This window comes from Culex pipiens, chromosome 2 (genome assembly GCF_016801865.2).
Source record: "Culex pipiens pallens isolate TS chromosome 2, TS_CPP_V2, whole genome shotgun sequence".
Taxonomy (NCBI): Eukaryota; Metazoa; Arthropoda; class Insecta; order Diptera; family Culicidae; genus Culex; species Culex pipiens.
Genome location: NC_068938.1, coordinates 187,448,173 through 187,468,814, shown reverse-complemented (window position 1 = coordinate 187,468,814; position 20,642 = coordinate 187,448,173). Strand labels below are relative to the sequence as shown.

At 35.0% G+C, this 20,642-nt stretch overlaps 1 protein-coding gene across 4 annotated transcripts in view; it reads right to left on the bottom strand.

The window, feature by feature from the left end:
- LOC120429998 (transmembrane protein 164) overlaps positions 1-20,328 on the bottom strand; it is a 117,258-nt gene extending 96,930 nt beyond the window's left edge. The window contains exons 1-2 of one of the 4 annotated variants that reach the window (XM_052709088.1): positions 20,173-20,327; positions 14,746-15,047 (exon numbers count right to left, since the gene is read on the bottom strand). The gene's annotated coding sequence lies outside the window, so the exon portion shown is untranslated. Of the gene's footprint in view, positions 1-14,745; positions 15,048-19,971; positions 20,151-20,172 lie in introns of those variants that run through there. The other 3 variants (XM_052709089.1, XM_052709090.1, XM_052709092.1) reach the window with 3 other exon arrangements.
- Positions 20,329-20,642: the final 314 nt, after the last annotated feature.

The window sequence follows — 20,642 nt, the reverse complement described above, 5'->3', positions numbered from 1 at the left end:
AAATCCATTTTTAGGTGATTTTTTTGAAAATAGTCGCAGTTTTTAAATTTTTAAAATTAGTGCACATGTTTGCCCAAAATATATTTTTGAAAAGCTGAGAAAATTCTCTATATTCTGCTTTTTCTCTGTACTCTTTCAATATGAATTCCTGCCATTACAGTAAATAAATATGTTGGTAATGCTGATGCTTTTATGTCACATTCCCAGCCATCTGATGGAATGACATCAGACTGCACAAAACATCATCCACTCTGGATGGAAGGGGATGGAAAACGGAAGTTCAAAAACCGACACCGGGAAAACCGTTTTCGTGTCATAACTCATTTAGCCTCTGGTGGCGCCCACGCGGCATTCCATTGTGCCGGGGTCGTCGTGGTAAAATGCCCTCTGACGTGATATTCCCAAATAGACCGTAACATATTTGTGCAATTTGTTGTGATTCCCAGCGGGCACACGCTCTCACGTTCACGGTGATAAACATTAAAAATGACCGGATGAAGTTCGCGGCGTGCGAAACTATTTTATTCATGTCGGGACCCCCCGGCAGCAACAACACTGAACACGTGGTTATACAATGTTAAGTTTTGTGCGCAGTGTCGATGACAGGGGTTGCTGGAAAATGTATGCGCAAAAATTCACGAGGTTAAATTATTGAGCAGGGCTCGATTTGCATACAAATTTGTCAACTATAACCTTTTAGTATTATAATTAGAACGGATTGTTGGATGTTTCAATTTACATTACAAAGAAGAACCCCCAGAAATGTGAGTAAATACCAAAAACTAGCCACTCCGGAACGGCACGAGAAATCGATTTAAATTCCGGCCAACCATTTCTCCGGCGAGCTCGAAGGATAGACTAGGAAACAACAACTGAAAAGCTCTACAACGTCCTTTCCCATCTAGTAAAAACATCGCACTATGACCAGCTGGCAGCATGTTACTTCTTTCTCCAAGGGTAATTCGCCAATTGTTGAACGAAAATCGTCCCAAGTTGGACGTTGTTCCAACCATTGGAAAATAACCTTTCTTTTCTCTTCCTGGTCTTTGCAGGCTGGTGTTTGCTACTAGTGCTAGCTTTTACACGTCCTATGTCATACATGACAGTGTGTGTGTGTGTTTGTACTTTTCCGTGCCATTCATTCACTGTTGGTTGCTGCTGCTGCTGCCTTTACTGCATTTACTTTATTCACCACCATTAAAATGTACCAGTCTATTCTCTTCCTCACGCCCTTCTTCTGGAAAATTCCTCCATCCAATTATGCTCCCGTGCCATCCGCACAAAATGGATTTTCTTCCTGAAGCCGGGAAATGTTTTTCTTTTTGCTTCTTGAATGGCTTGAAGTAACATCACGCTGTAACGCTGTAAGCATGTGTGTTTTCCTTTCGGCTGATCCTAACCAGGACACATATGGAGCAATGTGTGTACACACATAAGCGGATTAAAATGCTAAGAATTCCGGCAAACTGTGCGCAAAAAGCTACATCTGCCTCCTCGTGCAATCGTTTCGGTGTAATTGGAATTGTTTTGGCAGGTAGGAATCGCTGAAGCAAAGAGCGTGGAAACGGCTCTAATTGGTTGTGAAGGAATTTTTCAGGGATTTTTCCGTGCTTGAAAAGTTTTTGGATTAAATTTCAAATTTAATAGCTCTGTTTTTCTCATTTGCAATCCTTACTGTGGAAGGTTATAGAATCTCAAAATTTCAAATAAGGTAAAGAACACCTGGCAACAGTGATTCACAAATTCACGTGGAAGCTTGACTTAAAAAAATGCTGCATTGTTTAAGCTTGATGTCTTCAGAACGGCGGTTTAAAAATGGAAAATAGGAGCTTTTGACTTGATTGAACATTAGGGCGATTCACGTTCAGGATGGGTCAGAAAATTTTGCTTTTCAATATATTGTTTTGTGATTTTTTGTGATTCTAGATAATTGTTGAGAATACCAATCCAAGCAACTTTTCTGAAGCCAAAATTTTATATCACAATCTATGCCTTCTACTGTAAGTTTATCAAATGTTTCAAAGTAAAAGTAAACATTTTAAATTCGAATATCTTTTTTTTTGCTTTTCAAACCGTTTGATGTATTAGTCACTTTTTCCACCTTAACTATAAAATTTGTTCAACATAAAATGGGTATAAATGTTATGGAACCATGTTAAGCAACAATCATCTTTTTGGCTATCCTCATAGATTAACGTGGGTTATTTAAAGTATTTAAAGTGTTGGAAGTATTTAAAGTTTTTAAAGTATTTAAAGTATTTAAAGTATTTAAAGTATTTAATGTATTTAAAGTATTTAAAGTATTTAAAGTATTTAAATTATTTAAAGTATTTAAAGTATTTAAAATATTTAAAGTATTTAAAGTATTTAAAGTATTTAAAGTATTTAAAGTATTTAAAGTATTTAAAGTATTTAAAGTATTTAAAGTATTTAAAGTATTTAAAGTATTTAAAGTATTTAAAGTAATTAAAGTATTTAAAGTATTTAAAGTATCTAAAGTATTTAAAGTATTTAAATTATTTAAGGTATTTAAAGTATTTAAAGTATTGAAAGACTTTAAAGATTTTTAAGTATTTAAGTCTGAGCCACTGTAATTCTAGGAAACCGCTACATAGGTCATCCTTGTGGCCCTGTTGGTTAACACATCAAATCAATCAAATCAAATCAAAAATCCTCATAGATTAACGCGGGTGCGCATGGTTGTTTAAAATAATTCCATAATATTTATACTCCAAATTTACAATGTTATTTATAGGCAAGGTAAACACTTCATTTAAATTCTGTCGATTAGAGCTTTTTCAGGGAGCCCAAATCGAAACTGAAGCGTTAACTAACTTTTACTTCGAAAGGTGTTGTAGTTGAGTGGTTTCTAAAATTTAGCATTTTTTTAATGAAGATTTTCTGATTGATGTTGAGAAAGTTGAAAGCTATGATTAGGACTCTTTATATTGTCAGAAAAAAAAAATTCAAAAATCTTTTTAAGATGCACCGATGCATTCATTTTCAGGGTAAGTGTTTTTAGAAAATGAAAAAAAAAAACATTTTTAGTGGTTTAAAAATATTTTATGAAGGAAAAGCATCATATTTTTGAGAAATAAAAAAAAATCTACATTTTCCTCTTTTTGACTTTGTTGATTGAATTGCTGGTTGTCTGAGACTCAGCCTCTTTATGTAAAAAAAGTGATTTCAGACCTTTTAAAAGTTAGCTTTTGATTCATATATACAATATTATTTTGATTTAAAAGCGCCAATTTTTTTTTTATATTTGACAATATGTTTTCGAATATTTTGTGCCTTTTTTGTATGAGTTGCCCGCAAAATTGTATGGAGCCTTGTATTAAAAACAAATTTTTAAAAGTATTAAAAGCCAAAGGCGAACCAATTTTGTAGGGGGGAGAGGGGACTACAGAAACTTTGAAAAATAATTGCAATGGCCTTAACTTGTATTAAGAAAATATTGATGAATAGCATTATTTTAATTTTCTCAATGAGCATGATTTTGTATCGGAAAATGGAATGCGTTTTCAAATTCATGGACAATTTTCCAGTAAAATGGTATAATTAGCTTTTAGATAGTAAATATTATGTGTTTTTTAAACATAATTAAAACAAATCTACATTTTTTAAAAGCATTTTCAGTAGAATAAATTTCATATAAAATGTGAAGCTTTTGATTCGTGCTTCGATTTCAGTTTAGAATGCAATATGATCGATAATTTCTCATAAAGAAAACTGGTTTCAACGAATTTCAGGCAAAATTCTAATTTTTTGACAACATTTTATAAAATTTAATTTTTTTAAAAGCTTATAAACTCAGTTAACTAAATCTACACAATGGATTTTTTCCCTAAAAACTGTACTAGCAACCTTAGTGATGGTACATTTGACGTAAAAATAAAATTTGAACATCATAAATCTGATTTTAACAAGAAAAACTATGACTATCAAAGTCACCACGGAATTCAAAAAACATTTTTTTTCCAAAAATAGTGCATGGATCATGTGTGGCCTACTCAATTACATGTTTTAAAAATAATAAGCTTCATACATATCTTACCAGTTGGAAAATATTTCAAAAACAATTTGATATTTGATCAATGTCAATGTCTATGTGATAACTCATTTTTTTATACCTAAATGGGTTCGCAAATTCTGGAACCCAGCGATGGAACAATATTTATCAAAAGGGACTCATTAAGCACCCCATGAATGATTTATTTGAAAGAGGCCATGTTTCTCGTTGCTTATGGGCAAACAATGATTGAATGAAGGTTTAAGTAATGAATCTCAGTCCTTTCCATTTCGATCTCACCAACACAAATTGAAGGAAATGATTTTTTAGAAAGCGTTTCGAGTAGAAATCACAATTTTCTCAACAATTCCCCGAATCTACTGTATCTTACCAATAACCTCGCCATGTGGCAACACGGCAAAGTCAAGAACTCAATTACGGTGCAAAACGAATTCTTTCATGGGAAACGATTTGCTCGAGATTTTCTCGTCCTCCGATAAGTACTTTCCACCTCCCCCAGAACAGCAACTTCCAGCTCTCGAAATCTTGATTTCGCCCTCAACAGGAGAAAAACTGTAAAGAATAGCCAATTTCCAGGAAGCCAGCCCACTCTCCCCCCCAGCTGGCTTACGCCAAAACCAGAAAGTTGTTAATTATTGAAATTCTTCACCGCTTCCTTTTTCGAGCTTTTTCGGGGTCATCAGAACGTTTTACATCTAAAAATCCCATGGGGGGAAACTCGTCCTCTCCCAACCATCAATGGGCATGGATTTTTATGTGCCCTATTTTTATTCCCACCAACTGGGGTAGCCGGGTGGGGGAAAAGCTATTTTTCGCTTCCAGCTACTAAAATGTTCCACTGCTCAAGTAAATAGGGTAGAGGACCCAGTTTTCGCCCTGCTCCAGTTTCCGCCCACCTACTGGATTTAATCTGTATTTAGCAAACTCATACCGTTTTTTGGTTGAATTTATAATGCAGGTTTACATATTCATTCATTTCTAGTACTAATTGAAACTTTCCTAATGAATATCTTTTGTTTATTATGTTTTTATAAGCTTTTCAAAAAAGCCTTACTGCAGCCGCCATATTTTTGTCAATTTAGACTACAGCGGGTAATAATGTTAATGAGGGAAAACAACTCATTTTGTCCGAAAATAATGCAAATGAATAATTCATTAGTTCACTGTATGTCTGAATTTCATGAAAATCTAGTGATTTACCTGTTTTAAACGTTTACCAAAGGTTATTTCAATAAAATAAAGAGGGCGATTTCTGGGGTCATGAAAAAACATGAGATCCAATTTTCGCCCAGGGCGAAATCTAGTATTGTGTTTTCAGATTTTATCTAGAACCAGTTTTCGTTTACCATAAAAACGAATCTGATCGCAGTGAAATGTGCTTGAAAATATATTTGGAACATTCTAGATTATTTTTAAAGGTTAAATAATCATTTTAATTACTTTCATTCATGAGGGGTTTTGGTTCAAATGTTGTAAAAGTTTACTGGTACATAGGAGAACAAATTAAGCAGAGGATGGAGAAGTAGTTACACATGTGCTTTAATATTTTTATTAAGAGGTACTCGATGTTTTATATTGAGTCAATTCGAGAGCAAATGACCCATAAGGTTAAAGCTCCCCTAACAAAATCCACAACAACATGGAGCTAATTGTAACTGTGTGCCCTTATCTTGGGTGAACAGGGACACATGAGTTCTATCACAAATTTTGATTCAGTCATATTTTTTTAATGAGAGTGAGAACATGTTTTGGTTTTAGTTGTAATAGACAGAGAATCTCAAAATAAGTAGGATAATATCTGAAAAAAAAACTCCTAGGATTTTTTGAACCTCAATTTATAATATGTACGTCAAAATATGTGCACATCAATGAAATTTAGCTTCGGGAACATGTTGTGTATCAATAAGTGACCATATTTGCTTAGCTTTGTGTCATAATTTCATTTGATTTATTGATTTTTGTCGTGGGCGAAAACTGGTTCCAAGGGTGGGCGAAAATTGGATTTAGGGGGGCGAAAATAGGCTCTTCAGAGCACTTTATTAAAACGCAAAATTTTATAAAAAATGAACATGTAAATGATAAAAACCTTGTGGAAACTTAAAATCAAATAGTTTATGAACGTTCTACAACAAATAGAACCAAAAACCATAAATTGTCATCAAATTCTCATCAAATTTCCTAGATTGCCACTATAAAGTGGGCGATTTCTGGGTCCTCTACCCTAGTGCTGGATGCGAATCTGTGGCTGTCTCCGCCACACCATAGTATGCAGAGGAAGGGAGCAATATGGTCGTAAAAGTGTTTGCCAACTTTCTTATGGCAACGGGGCAGATTGAAGAAATAAATTATTCATCCGGAGAGGAGTGAAGAATTGGACTACTTTAGCTTAAGCGGGCAGTACTTGAAGCTTTAAGTTTGCGTTCTGATTGGGTTCTGATTATGTTGTTGGGTGGAGTTTGCGAGAGAGTTACTTCTTCATTTCAGTTATCAGGAACTGAAAAAAAAACTTTTACAGCATAACGACACTTGCAACTCAACTCATGTGAGCTTTCCCCACCCGAAATGCAAACAAAGTTATCATATTTTGGGCGGAACTAGTTTCCCCTAACGAGTTTGGCTCGTTTGCTAAATCACGATGCCAATTTGGAATCGAGTTGTAAATCTGAGCCCTCGTTTTTGTGCAGTCTCGCTTCTGCCTCTATGGAGTTGGGGCCCCATGCTCATAACCTCATGTGAGATTTTAACTATTATGTGAATGTTTAGGGAAGATTGGGGTCTCTTGTACTTTATCGCAATTTTCTCAAGAGTGTTTTCAGTAAAAGTAATTTTAATCAATTGTGTTATCGATATATTCCTAAACTAGTTTATATAACAAAAAAATATGACCTGGTAATAAAAATCAATTAAACAATTGTTTAGGAAATGTTTCAGCCATTAGGCTGGTGCCAATTTTATTTTAATTTTTTGTCACTCAGCTCGGGCCAAATTTTCAAAATTCATAAGCAAAATGTATTATAAAATGCTTTATATATTAAAAACACTTAATGCTACTGAGCAGTTCTCTCAAATTTGCGGTCATTCGATTTTTTCGATCGTATTTTTTAATCCGACTGAAACTTTTTTGGTGCCTTCGGTTTGCCCAAAGAAGCCATTTTGCATCATTAGTTTGTCCATATAAATTTCCATACACATTTGGCAGCTGTCCATACAAAAATGATGTATGAACATTTGAAAATCGGTATCTTTTGAAGGAATTTTTTGATCGATTTGGTGTCTTCGACAAAGTTGTAGGTATGATTACGGGCTACACTGAAAAAAATGATACACTGTAAAAAAAAATTTGGTGATTTTTTATTTAACTTTTTGTCACTAAAACTTGATTTGCAAAAAAACACTATTTTTATTTTTTTTTCATTTTCTGATATGTTTTAGGAGACATCAAATGCCAACTTTTCAGAAATTTCCAGGTTGTGCAAAAAATCATGGACATAAAAGCAGGAAAATTGTTGATTTCTAAGTCTCACCTAAACAACCCACCATTTTCTAATGTCAATATCTCAGCAATTCGTCGCCATCGTGCTAACTTGTCGTACGTGCATTTTGGGCCAAATTGAGTTAAGAACGCCATTTTGTGCAGCTCACAATGCCTCACCTTTTGACCTTCACAGATCCCCACAATTCAATTTCAATCCTGAGATATTCAACAAAAACTGAAAAAACTCGGTGCATTTTTGTCACTTTACATATGAAAGTAGTTTAAATCTTGTCGTGCTATCTTGTCACTCCATGAAAATTGATGTAAGTGCGACAAAAGACCAAAGGGATTTCAGGCCAGGAAAGTCAGGATGCGTTTGTCGCACGTACAAGCTAGACTACCGTAAACATTTGTAATTATAACTCGGGACTCCAGCAACCAACTTCAACCAAACTTTGGGACAATGCACAGAATGGTGAGCCAAACAAAACGTGTTTGTTATTGTTTACATTGCGTGCTCTCGTTTTTGAATATTCAAGGTCAAACATTAAAACGCGTTTTTCTCGGAACGTCAAAATGGCGGGTGCGACAAGATAGCACGACGACGTCGAATTATTGATCCGATTTTCAATGTTAAAAAATGAAAATACGTGAAATTTGCCGATCTTTTTGAAACAAATATTTTCAAAATTTTTAAACCAAGACTAACATTTTAAAATGGTGTAATATTGAATGTTTGAGCCTTTTGAAATGTTAGTCTTGATTTAAAAATTTGAAAAAGAAAAATTGATAAGATCGGATAATTTAGCTGTTTTTTAAAGATTAAAACAATAATTTAAAGCCCATATTTTTCAAATATGTATAAACCGAGTTTGAATCTTCAATTTTCTTTTTCTTTAAAATTGTTATTACAAGGGCATACTGAATACTATTCCGAATTACTACGGGTATTTCTAATCTGTGGTTTAAAATCTCAAAATTTTGAAATGCTAAATTAAATTTCATTAAAATCACTAAAATTAACAAAATAAAATATTTGCAATCAATTGTTCTCATTTTTATTTCAATAAAAACGTATATTTTTAGCAAAGGCTTTTTCTATATTTTAGAAAAATTAGAAACAAAAACATTAAATAAATTTATACTAGCCTAACTGCAATCATATTTTTTACATTTTGGGATTAATTGATAATTCCGATAAAAAAATATGTTTTAAATGAATTTAATACTTTTTACTTCAATTTGCTTTTCATAGCAATGATATCTTTTTAAATGTTTAAGCAATTCTATATCAAAATTTATGATCCATTCAAATATTAAAGTTGAATTCAAGAGTTCAAAAAATCACGTTTTTCAGTTGAATACTTATCAAATTCACACTGAATAGTTGTTTTAAAGCACTGTGGATAAAATATTAGTTCAAGCAGATATTGTTTTGCATTGATTTCCAAAAATCGTCAAAATTCACGGGATTTTGCGGAAATTGTGGATTTTTACGAATTTTACACTGTCCGCGTGTCGTGAAAATTCACAAACCCTAATAATCTGTTTAGTTAAAACAAATGATGTGTGTATGTGCGTAATTATCATTGGTATTGTGTGATTTAAAAAATGAACTAAATTTTTGAATTATTAAACTATTTCTGATTCTTTTAACTGTACTGTAACAAATTTAAGAAAAAAATTAAGATGTTAGCAAAACGTTATTAAAGTGATTCCAAAAATGTAATTCAAAAAAGCTTTATCCTTCACAACTTTGAATCATTCATCCTTAAGATAATTAAATTAATAACTGATTTTTCAAGCACTTTCAATTTACTTTAATTCAATGTATTTATTTCATTTTTGTGCCCCTATATCTCGTAGCCTTGCCAAAAAAGTTGTCGCTTCGCTCAGGACAATTTCCATTCGGGGGAGGACTAGACGAGATCGAGTGAGGTGGTAATAAAATTTCACTTCCATGCCACTATATGACACCATTCTGAGAAATGGTGCTAACCTTTCTACCATAGTGAAACAAGTTGGGGGTTTCGACTACGAGAATAGTTTTGAATATTCTGATTTTTTTTATATGTTAGTATTTCTGTTGTAATTGTTTTAAAAGTTTATTTAGATATCAACTGTAAATCAGAATAAAAAATAATTTGACTCTTTTAGCTACATACGACAGTAAACTTGTTTTTTTTCAGTTTTAAACAATATTAGCTGGATAAATTTGTTTCATAAGCTTTCAGAATCACTCTTTAACAATCAGCGATCCTGCCAGGATTCTTCCCACGCATGTGTGCACGCACGCACGCACACAGTCAACTGGCTGCGGTTTCATGCTGCATGAAATCGTGAAATAACATGCACACACACAGTAGCATGATCAAAGCTAAGTAAATGGAACCATGCTGTTGAATTTATTATCCCTCGCTAGGGTAACGCACTGTAGTTTTGACATTCGCAACTTCAAAATTTGATGACTGCCCAAATTATGTGATATTCCCCCCAACAAAAAACAAACAATCTCTTCAACCCGGTTGAAGGCTTCGAGTGGCTTTTAAGCGTTTGGGTGGTGGGAGGTTGCGATTGTTAAACAAGATTCTGTCAGCAACCCCACCAGTGGGTGCAGGACTCCCGGACCTGGATAAATTAGGTTTACGAGAGGAGGCCTCGCCTCGGTTTCAGAATTAATGCGAGCATGTTTGGTGAACGTGCTACAACTGATAACGAGAACTGCTTACGCAGACAATTCGGAGGATTTGAAGTAGAAAGATTGTGTCACCGCAAACGGCGGAGATGTATGGTTCAACGGTATAATGAAGATACTAGAGACTTTGTAATCAATTGGATCGTTTCGATGAGTTTGCAACTTAATCGATTAGCAGAGTATTTTTTGTAAATTTTGTATATCTTTCAAATCAAGAAAATGAAATCAAATTGAAGAAGCTTCTTACTAGACTCACTGATAATTATAAAGGTTGAACAACTCCAGATGTTCGAACTATAATTTCAAAACCAACTGATTAATTTGTTTTTAGTTTTTTCAAAACTATATCGTCCTTTTTTCGTTCAAAAACAAAGCAGAACCATTTGCTTATTTTGTAAGGTATATGGGTACCATGTAAGTACATGAAAATACGCATTTTTTTCATTTACATGATCGAAATGATCGAAAACAAATGTATCTTCATTTTAAACCCGCTACAGCCCAATTTATTTTCGTTTTTTTTTTAATTTTTTTTCCGTGTTCAGGAGGTCATTTTGAGCAACTTTTGTTCTACGAAAAACTTCGCTTCTCTTGTTTTATGTATTTCTTGTTTTATTTTTAGTATTTTAATTTTCATTTATCTTGTTAAGTATATGTTTGTTTTTGGTAATATTTAGCATATACTAACACCTCCTATCATTACATTTTGCCTATCTAATTTTTTCATGTTTTTACAGTCACTTTTTAAATTTTTTACCTGATTTTTACATTTTCTGCTATTGAATGGCACCATTATCATTTAAATTGTTCACCCTAAACTGGCAGCGCTAGTCCGAGAGAATGATGGTCTCGAGTCGAGAGAATAGTGGTACCATTCACGGACGCAGAGAACACAGCTCGAGATGGGCGATAGAACTATTCTCTCGAGGTTCATTTGCAAAAAAAGTTCATCCGTCAAACAAAAAACCAAAAGTGTCGACAACGGGAATCGAACCAGAGACCTTTGACAAACCAATCCAATGACTTAGCTGCCTCGGCCACCACAGCTTGGTGACCAAGGAGAAGTCAGAAGTCGATGTATGACACTTGTTGGAGATTTATTGATTCAACTAACGAATGAACTCATTTGTTATGATGATGTGAGTTGATAGAATTATTCTATCGATTTTGGCACTGAGCCCTCAATAAATTTTGAGAGAACGATTATCTCGACTCTGAATTTTGGGTGTTGAAAAATGCGTAGAGGCATAGTCTGGAACACTACAAAAATTACTACATATTTAGTTTTACTTTAGGAAATGTTAGTAAAAAACACAGCCAAAGTTGACCCCTAAAAAAATGACATTTTTAAAAACATTGGCAAAGTCACATAAAACAAGCAAAACTTCCAACCCTAAAAAAATTATCTAAAATTTTAAGAGTTTTTCTTTCCAATGCTTTTTGAAGATCAAAAATTGGTTGAAAAATGGGTTTTGGCGATTTTTCTGATCGAAGCCCGTCTAAAGGCGGGGTAGGTTGTAGAGGGTTTAGATGAAAAATCGAATTTGAAATCAAAACAAAAAAAAAAAAGAATTATACGAGAAATTTTTGGATCTTTTCAACAAAATATTATCAAAATTATTAATTTGAAGACTAACATGTAAAGACCTTAGATGCAAAACGAGGCTCTTTCCTAATGTTAGTATTGAGCTTAAAATTTTGAAAATATCAGAAAATTTCACGTATTTTATTTTTTTTTGACATTGAAAATTGAATCAATAGTTAGTTGCAAAGATATTGGGGTAATTCTCCGCCAACTCACACAGCAGTTGCCCCGGCCCCTCTTCGATTTGCGTGAAACTTTGTCCCAGTGTTGCAAAAGAGTGATAGAAAAGCTATCAATAGGTTATCTCTGCACCAAAAATATCCGAGAGTATAGCGGCCGTCACTATAGCTTGTGAGATCTCTTCTTGTGTCTCGTGATTCCCAGCGATGTCATTCTCTCGCTATCACTCCTTCCCTTTTCCTCAACTATGCGCTCTCACCGCTGAGTCTCTCAATCTCTCCAAAAACTGCAATGAGAGAACGCGAAATGGCGATTAGGAGCCGACCTCGCATGACGCCCCTTCAAACTGCGTTTGCAAAATTGGTTTTGTGGCGGCTTTTGTGGTTAAACGCTGTTGCGGTAGGATGATCGTGGAAGCGAGAATGAGAGAGAAAAGGAAAATGTCAATCGCGAGTGTGTAAACACGAAAACGTGTTAGGCTTTGTTCGGCGCTGAGAGTTTCAATGAAGAGAGAAGAGCAGTTGTATTTGAGGAATGAATATTCAGGCGAGATAATTGTAGTTGCTGAGAGCTGATATTTTGATATTTTAACAACCCTGCTTTGTCCTAAGGTGTAACTTTTGTCCCTGATCACGAATCCTAGGTCCGTTTTTTGATATCTCGTGACGGAGGGGCGGTACGACCCCTTCCATTTTTGAACATGCGAAAAAACAGGTGTTTTTCAATAATTTGCAGCCTGAAACGGTGATGAGATAAAAATTTGGTGACAAAGGGACTTTTATGTAAAATTAGACGCCCAATTTGATGGCGTACTCAGAATTCCGAAAAAACGTATTTTCATCGAAAAAAACACTAAAAATGTTTTAAAAATTCTTCCATTTTCCGTTACTCGACTGTAAAATTTTTTGGAACATGTCATTTTATGGGAAATTTAAAGTACTTTTCGAATCTACATTGACTCAGAAGGGTTATTTTTTCATTTAGAACAAAATTTTTGAATTTAAAATTTCGTGTTTTTTCTAACTTTGCAGGGTTATATTTTAGAGTATAACAATGTTCTACAAAATTGTAGAACAGACAATTATAAAAAAATGATATATAGACATAAGGAGTTTGCTTATAAACATCACGAGTTATCGCAATTTTACGAAAAAAAGTTTTGAAAAAGTTGGTCGTCATCGATCATGGCCGTTCATGGTCACCCGCGACAGACACGGACGACGAAACAAAGAGAAACGCAAAAAGTAACTTTTTCAAAACTATTTTTCGTAAAATCGCGATAACTCGTGATTTTTATAAGTAAAGCCCTTATGTCTATATATAATTTGTTTTGTAATTGTCTGTTACACTCTAAAAAAACGATGCAAAGTTAGAAAAAACACGAAATTTTAAAATGAAAAATTTTGTTCTAAATGAAAAAATGACCCTCCTGGGTCAATGTAGATTCGAAAAGTACATTAAATTTCCCATAAAATGACATGTTACAAAATTTTTTACAGTCGAGTAACGGAAAATGGGAGAATTTTTAAAACTTTTTTAGTGTTTTTTTCGATGAAAATACGTTTTTTCGAAATTCTGAGTGCGCCATCAAATCGGGCGTCTAATTTTACATAAAAGTCCCTTTGAGACCAAATTTCTATCTCATCACCGTTTCAGGCTGTAAATCATTGAAAAACACCTCTTTTTTCGCATGTTCAAAAATGGAAGGGGTCGTACCACCCCTCCGTCACGAGATATCAAAAAACGGACCTTGGATTCGTGATCAGGGACAAAAGTTACCCCTTAGGACAAAATTTCACGCAAATCGAAGAGGGGTCGGGGCAACTGCTGTGTGAGTTGGCGGAGAATTACCCATTAGTTATATGTAACCTTAAATTTTTATTTGTCAATATTCTCATCTAAATCAAATTAATTTGGTGAAAAACGGTATCTTTTCATGTTTTCTGTATCAAATATCTATCTTAATAAATGTTATCAAGGAGTTAATTTGTTACTATCATTTTTGTGATCTAAAAAAAGATAAGAATTTACATCACCAATATTTCGAAATTCATTAAATTCATTAAGAGCGAGTCCACGAACAGGGCATACCCCTTTGTATGGGACGTCGTTTGGGATGCTCCCTTCATTTTGTTGCATTTTTTAAGCCCTTTTAGCTGCATTTTGAATTTTGAAACTATATTGAATTTTGCCTAAGTTATAGCCTTTTAAAGATTTTTGACGTTTTTGAACCTTCTTTGTGTCCCGATTTGCCCCACTTCTCGTTGACCTAGAGTGCTCATAATTTGACCAGATGCTAGTTTTATATATAAAAACAATGCTTTGCTCGTGGACTCGCTCTTAAAGATAATCTTCGTTAAAAATAACGAAAATTTCAACATAAAAGCCCAATGAAACTGCAATAAGTTCCACATGGCGACCGTCGCTGCCCGTTTCGTACGCGACAGCTGATGCGCTTCTTGGCGTGCGCCACAACTTTATGCTGCCATTTATTAAAAGTGCCAAATAAAACCCTGCTGGGCTGCTTTTGGCTGGAATCTAGCTTGATCTCTGGAATATTTTTTTTTCTAAATCCCCGTGCCAACGTGTTTCTAGTTTTGTGCTGAGAACAAAAAAAACTTTTCCAATTTTGTCCTACTTTTGCACCGGTTCCACGGTCACAAATTTTCCAGATTTTCATAGCTGTAGGTGTTGGCAGATTTTCTCCCTCCCCACAACCACCCCTCCCCTGCTGTGTTTTTATCTAGGAAAATTTATTGTTGCATGTGACATTTTACCTTTTTGTTCGTTCGTGGATGAAACTTTCCTCGGCTCCTTTTTTTTTCGCTGCGCTGATGTTTTTCTTGTACTCCACGTCGAAAAAATAAACTGACGTCACCGGCTGGCAGTCGTTTTCCTTTTTGTTTTCCCCTAATTTGATTATAATTTTCGTCGTAGCGCACCTTTTCTATTTTTTTCCAACTTGTTTTCCTTTATTATGATTATTACTGCAGCTTTTCTTCTGGTTCACATTAACCTACATTTTCATTCGATTTTCCTCCCCACATAACGCCACCTTCGCACTTGTCACAAACTAAACCTAAATGAGAGATTGGAAAAAAGTAAAAACCGGGAACATTTACCAACACAACCACACAAAAGGTAAAAGCCAGATTGTGTGACACTATCTGCTACAACTGTCACTGTTGATATGAGTCCCGGTTTTTCTTTATCTTCTCTCTTTCTGCACACTGATCACGACGCTTATCACCTGTGCTCGCACACAAACACAAAACATTCACCTCTGACAGCTGACAGTTCACCACGGCGGAAGACAGTAGCCACTGCTCGAGTGAATGGTGGCCACGCAGAGTGGGCTTTGCGATGGAGGACGGCTCTCAGCGACGATGGCGTGATGTTTTTCCTTTTTTGCTCTTTCGCTCTCTCTTGGTTGGGAAAATTGAGCAAAAGGATTTGCTCTCACGAGTTTACTACAACTAGTCAGTAGTATGTTTTTTCCAAACTCTCTCTCTTGGTTTGGAATAATGTTTAGGCTTACTTAGTGCATGAATAGATTTATTGTTTTTGTAAAAGTGTATTCTTGAACTATTTTTTATTTGGTTCTATAAAAAAAACATGACTATTTTTCAAGGTCACTCAAGCTATGGGATTCCCTATGTTTAGGCTGGTACACATGTTATTTAAAGTTCTGGAGTTTTTTTTGAAAAGGACCAATAAACCAAATTTTCAGTTTTTGCTTTTTGGGTGTTTTTCAATACCCCTGACTCAGGGCTGTTCTAAAAACACTCAAAAAGCAAAAACTGGAAATTTGGTTTATTGGATCTTTTCAAAAAAAACTCCAGAGTTGTTGTCATCCTCCTCCCAAAATTGGCTCGATAAATCAGGAGGCCAACAAAAAATCTTTCATAAAACTTCAAAGTTTCAATGATTTAAAAACAAACGTTTTTGTCAAATCTTACATTTTTGAAAATTAATGATTGCAAAACAACTGAACTAGTGTAAAATGCATTATAAAGCACTTTTTGCATTCAAATGTTGAGACTATGGCTTGTTCCCAGTCCCCCCACAACCCAGTCTTCCTCACAATTTTAAGCCGATTTGGTCAAATCAGTGTTGTGATATCGTGGCACCCGTTTTTTGAAACTGCTAACTTCTAATACAGCAATTCCCCACGTAAGCAGCATGATTCGAATTAAAAAGTTCTCCGATCGGGCTCAAAAATTTTCTGGGGATTCCTTGGCTAAAATAATTAGACTCGTATTTTTTTGTTTGGCCATTAGGGTGACCTACGCCGTGTAGGGTGGTCCAAAAATGGCAATTTTTGTCATTTTTCGCAAAAGCCACTTTTTCCAAAAAATCATATCTCCACGACATTTCATTCGATTTTAGCTGTCTTAGACTCAAAAGAAAAGTGATCAGTTTGGCTATTTAGGAAAAATAATAAGAAGTTTAAAAAATCTAGCCTAACATTTTAAGTTTTCATACGACCTTTTCAAATGTTAAGCTAGATTTTTGAAACTTTTTACTATTTTTTTCTAAATAGCCAAACTAATCATCTTTCTTTTGCATCTAAGACAACCAAAATCGGATGAAATGTCGCGGAGATATGATTTTTTGAAAAAAGTGGTTTTTGCGAAAAATGACGAAAATGGTCATTTTTCGGACCACTCTAACACGGCGTATGTCACCCTAATGGCCAAACAAAAAAATACGGGTCTTATTATTTCGGCCAAGGAACCCCCAGAAAAATTTTGAGCCCGATCGGAGAACTTTTTTTTTCGAATCATGCTGTTTTCGTGGGGAATTGCAGAATATAGCTATATCTCGACAATGATACAACGAAATATCTTCAAAAAAATTGGTAAATTGGTTAACATGTATTGTTTAATGCAATGAAAACAAACTTTAAAATAGTTTAAGTTTGTGCTAATACCAGTAATTGGTTTTTTTTGTCAATTTACATGCAAGTTACAGCCACTTTAAGTCCGATTTAGAGAAAAAAATTAAATTAGAATTGAAAAAAAGTGCGCACTTTGAGAAAATATTTTTCTAAAGGGCTGAAAACTAAAATAAAAGATTGATCTTTGTTTTCCTGAGGTACAGCCCCTCAAATAATATAAACAATTAACAATAAATTTACTGTTTTCTCAGTGTCACCCAAACTGCCAATATTAAAATGCCTTATGGTCCGATTTCCAATATAAACAAGAATAATCATTATTGAAATATCAAAATTCTAGACTACCTTTCCAAAAGGTCGCAATTTTGAGTTTTTGGTCCTTTTGAAATGCTTGTTTTGATTTTATTATTCAACAGGCGCATAGTTTTAATATGGGTAATTCTCTTCCAACTCACACGAAATCGGAAAAAGTTTTGAAAAAGTTGGCCGTCGTTGATCATGGCCGTTCATGGTCACCCGCGACAGATACGGACAACGAACAACATAGGGAAACGCAAAAAGTAACTTTTTCAAAACTTTTTTTCTTAAAATCGCGATAACTCGTGATGTTTATAAGCAAACCCCTTATGTTTACATATCAAAATTTTTATAATGTTCTACACTACACTACTTTGTAGAACATTGTTACACTCTAAAAAATTACCCTGAAAAGTTATAAAAAACATGAAATTTTTTAATGAAAAATGTTTTTCTCAATGAAAAAATCTGGGTTAATGTAGATTCGAAAAGTAAATTAACACTTGTAGCACCAACGGGGTCAAAACTTTCGCGAAGCACCAAGGGGGTCAAAAAATTTGGAAATGCAAACTCAACCGATTTGGATTATTCTTATTGCTTTCGATCCGGAAGGATGTCAAGAATCACCTACAACAAGGTAGATCCAAAACAGATGCGTCTACCCTATGTGACAATAAAAAAGGCATTTCCAACTTTTTTTTTCGAAGGTTTCAAAGAGTCGGTGTATTTGCATTTCCGTCTGCCTGTGTGGATCAATCGGACCGCGCACTGGACTCACAATCCAGAGGTCGCCGGTTCGAATCCCGAGGCGGACGCAAAAATGCTAAGTGTAAATATAGGTATTCGGTGCCCTCTCCCCGTGCCCATACCTTCACACTTAGGAGACCCGGGAGGCGGAGTCTTGTCGCAAAAAGAACGATACACGCCTGTGGATCCGTTGACGAAACCGCAAGGTTTAAGAGGGCCACATTATAAGGTGTTACGTCGATTCCGTTTTTCCGTATTTGCATTTCCAACTTTTTGACCCCGTTGGGGCTACAAGTGTTAAATTTTTCTTAAAATGACATATTCCAAATTTTTTTGCAGTTGAGTAACGGAAAATGGCAGAGTTTTTGAACACTTTCTGATTTTTTTTCGGCGTACGTTTTTCGTATTTCTGAGTACGCCTTCAAATCGGGCGTCTAATTTTACATAAAAGTCCTTTTGACAGCAAATTTCTATCTCATCACCGTTTCAGGCTGCAAATTATTGAAAACACATATTTTTTCGCATGTTAAAAAAATTAATGGGGTCGTACTGCCCCTCCGTCACGAGATATCAAAAAACGGACCTTGAATTCGAGATCAGGGACAAAAGTTACCCTTTAGAACAAAGTTTCACGCAAATCGAAAAGGGGTAACTGCTGTGTGAGTTGAAGAAGAATTACCCATATAAGAAACCGTTGAATTATTAACTCGTTTTTTACCCCAAAAGGAAATGTTTTTAAATCTTCAAAAAAGATTTTTGTAGTTTTTTGTTCTACATTTTTCTAAAATTTCTCTGTAATTTTGGGGAAAAAATATTGCTTCAATTGAAAATGTTTTTAAGTTGATTTTGTATTGTATTTATGGCCCTTAAAACTCTTAAGAGAAAGTCTCATAATCGTTTAACATAAGTTGGTGTACTTAAGTTTTGTGTTTTCCGCAGAAAATTTTAAATCTCGAATGGCTTGCCTGTCATGAGTTCAGAAGTGGGTTTTTTGGTCCCCTAACCCTAGAAATTATAATTGAAAAAATAGTTTTTTTTTGAAGTTTTGCTTCTTGTGAACAAAGTGAATAAAAAACTGGAAAATGTTGATTTAAGTGCGTAGCATATTTTGCTCTGAATTGCTCCGTCAGTAACTACAACATTGCTCAAGACACAAATCGTTTATATAATCCCGTTCCAAGACATAGATTGTATGAAGAAATGATGCGAAAAGCCTACTTCGGTCATACGGAAACTTTTGGCCAAATAAAACAGAAGGTTTTTTTTTTTTTAAATATTGCTTTGCCTGATTGTAAGGAACTTTTCAATAATTTTTTAAAATTATTTTTAACCCTAGAAAACATTATAACATATCTGGGTTGATGAGGTTTGTAAAGTTAATAAAAAATATAAATAATAAGTATCCTATTTTAGCTTCATAGTGAATAATACAAACTTTAATGAGTTTATTTAAATTAGTTGCGTTTTGTAATGAAATAAAAGTGGAAATACAAATTTTAAGAGTGTAGAGATATTAAATTTTGAAAATAACTTTGATGACCAAAACAAGATGACAACCAATAGAGTTACATTTTTTATTTCGGAGGGTCGAATTGAAAATTAACTTAAATCAAATATGAGTAAATCAATTATTGAAGTCTCCAAAACGTTAATTTACCTGTATTTTAATCCATTTTTTAAAATTTATTAACTAAACAACATCACAGAGCTAAGAAAAACCCCAAACACGAGTTAGTGCCGTCCAACCAATGAAAACAATCCACACCAGCATCATGTGTCACGAGGACACTTCTTACTCACAATGCACGGGTAGGAAAACTTCAAATATCTGCCCAAGAGAGAATCCTGCCGCTCACCACAATCCAGAGAGATCTCCTCACAATCGAGAGAGAGCATAAGAGAGCCTTGAGTGACTGGTTTTCCGGCGGGTAGCCAAGGGGAGAGCTCCCCTTTTCTACGCCAAGGACGTCGGTCGTCGTCGTGCCATTCAGTACCAAGTTTGGGATCCGTACACACATTGCTGCATCGTGCGGCACACACACACACTGAACAAACTCACACTCACTAGAAGTAACACAATACGTAACACATCACCGGATCGAAACTTTTGCTCCAGGGTTTTCTGTGCGGGGGACACCACACTTTTCCTGTCGCGGAATTCTCCAGGGAAAGGTCACCTGATCGAGGTGAATTTTCGCAGTTCACAGTTTATCTTTAAGGATTTTCCTCTTATTTTCTCACTAAACACACTTAAACTTACAATTTAAACCCGCTTTTCCGCAGACACAGAATCTTTTTCCTTTTGCTGCACACACAGACGTGGCCCTCCCCCGTACGGCGACGATGGCAGCAGCTGCGGCAACCCGGCGGTCCTTGGCCTGTTCCCGTGCTGGCGGCCAACTCTAGTTCAAGTGAAAAACTGAGCTGCTGGGCGAAAATCGTACGATTTAGCAGTGGAAAAGTGCGGCATTTTCCGGAGAGAGCGTGAGAAAGAGAGAGCGCGGGAGAGAAGAACTGGGAAAGAGCGAAAAAGGATGAAGCGGTGAGAGAGGAGTTTGCTCAAATTGGGGGAGGGTGACGGAAAATTGGTAGTGTTTTGGGTTTTCTGTTCTGACAGTTGTGGTGGAATAATTCAAAATTTCTTATTTTCAGTTAATGCAATCTGCTCATTAAAAAAAATTAAACCAAAAACATAAAAAATGCTTGAAAGTCATCTTAATCCCTTTTCAA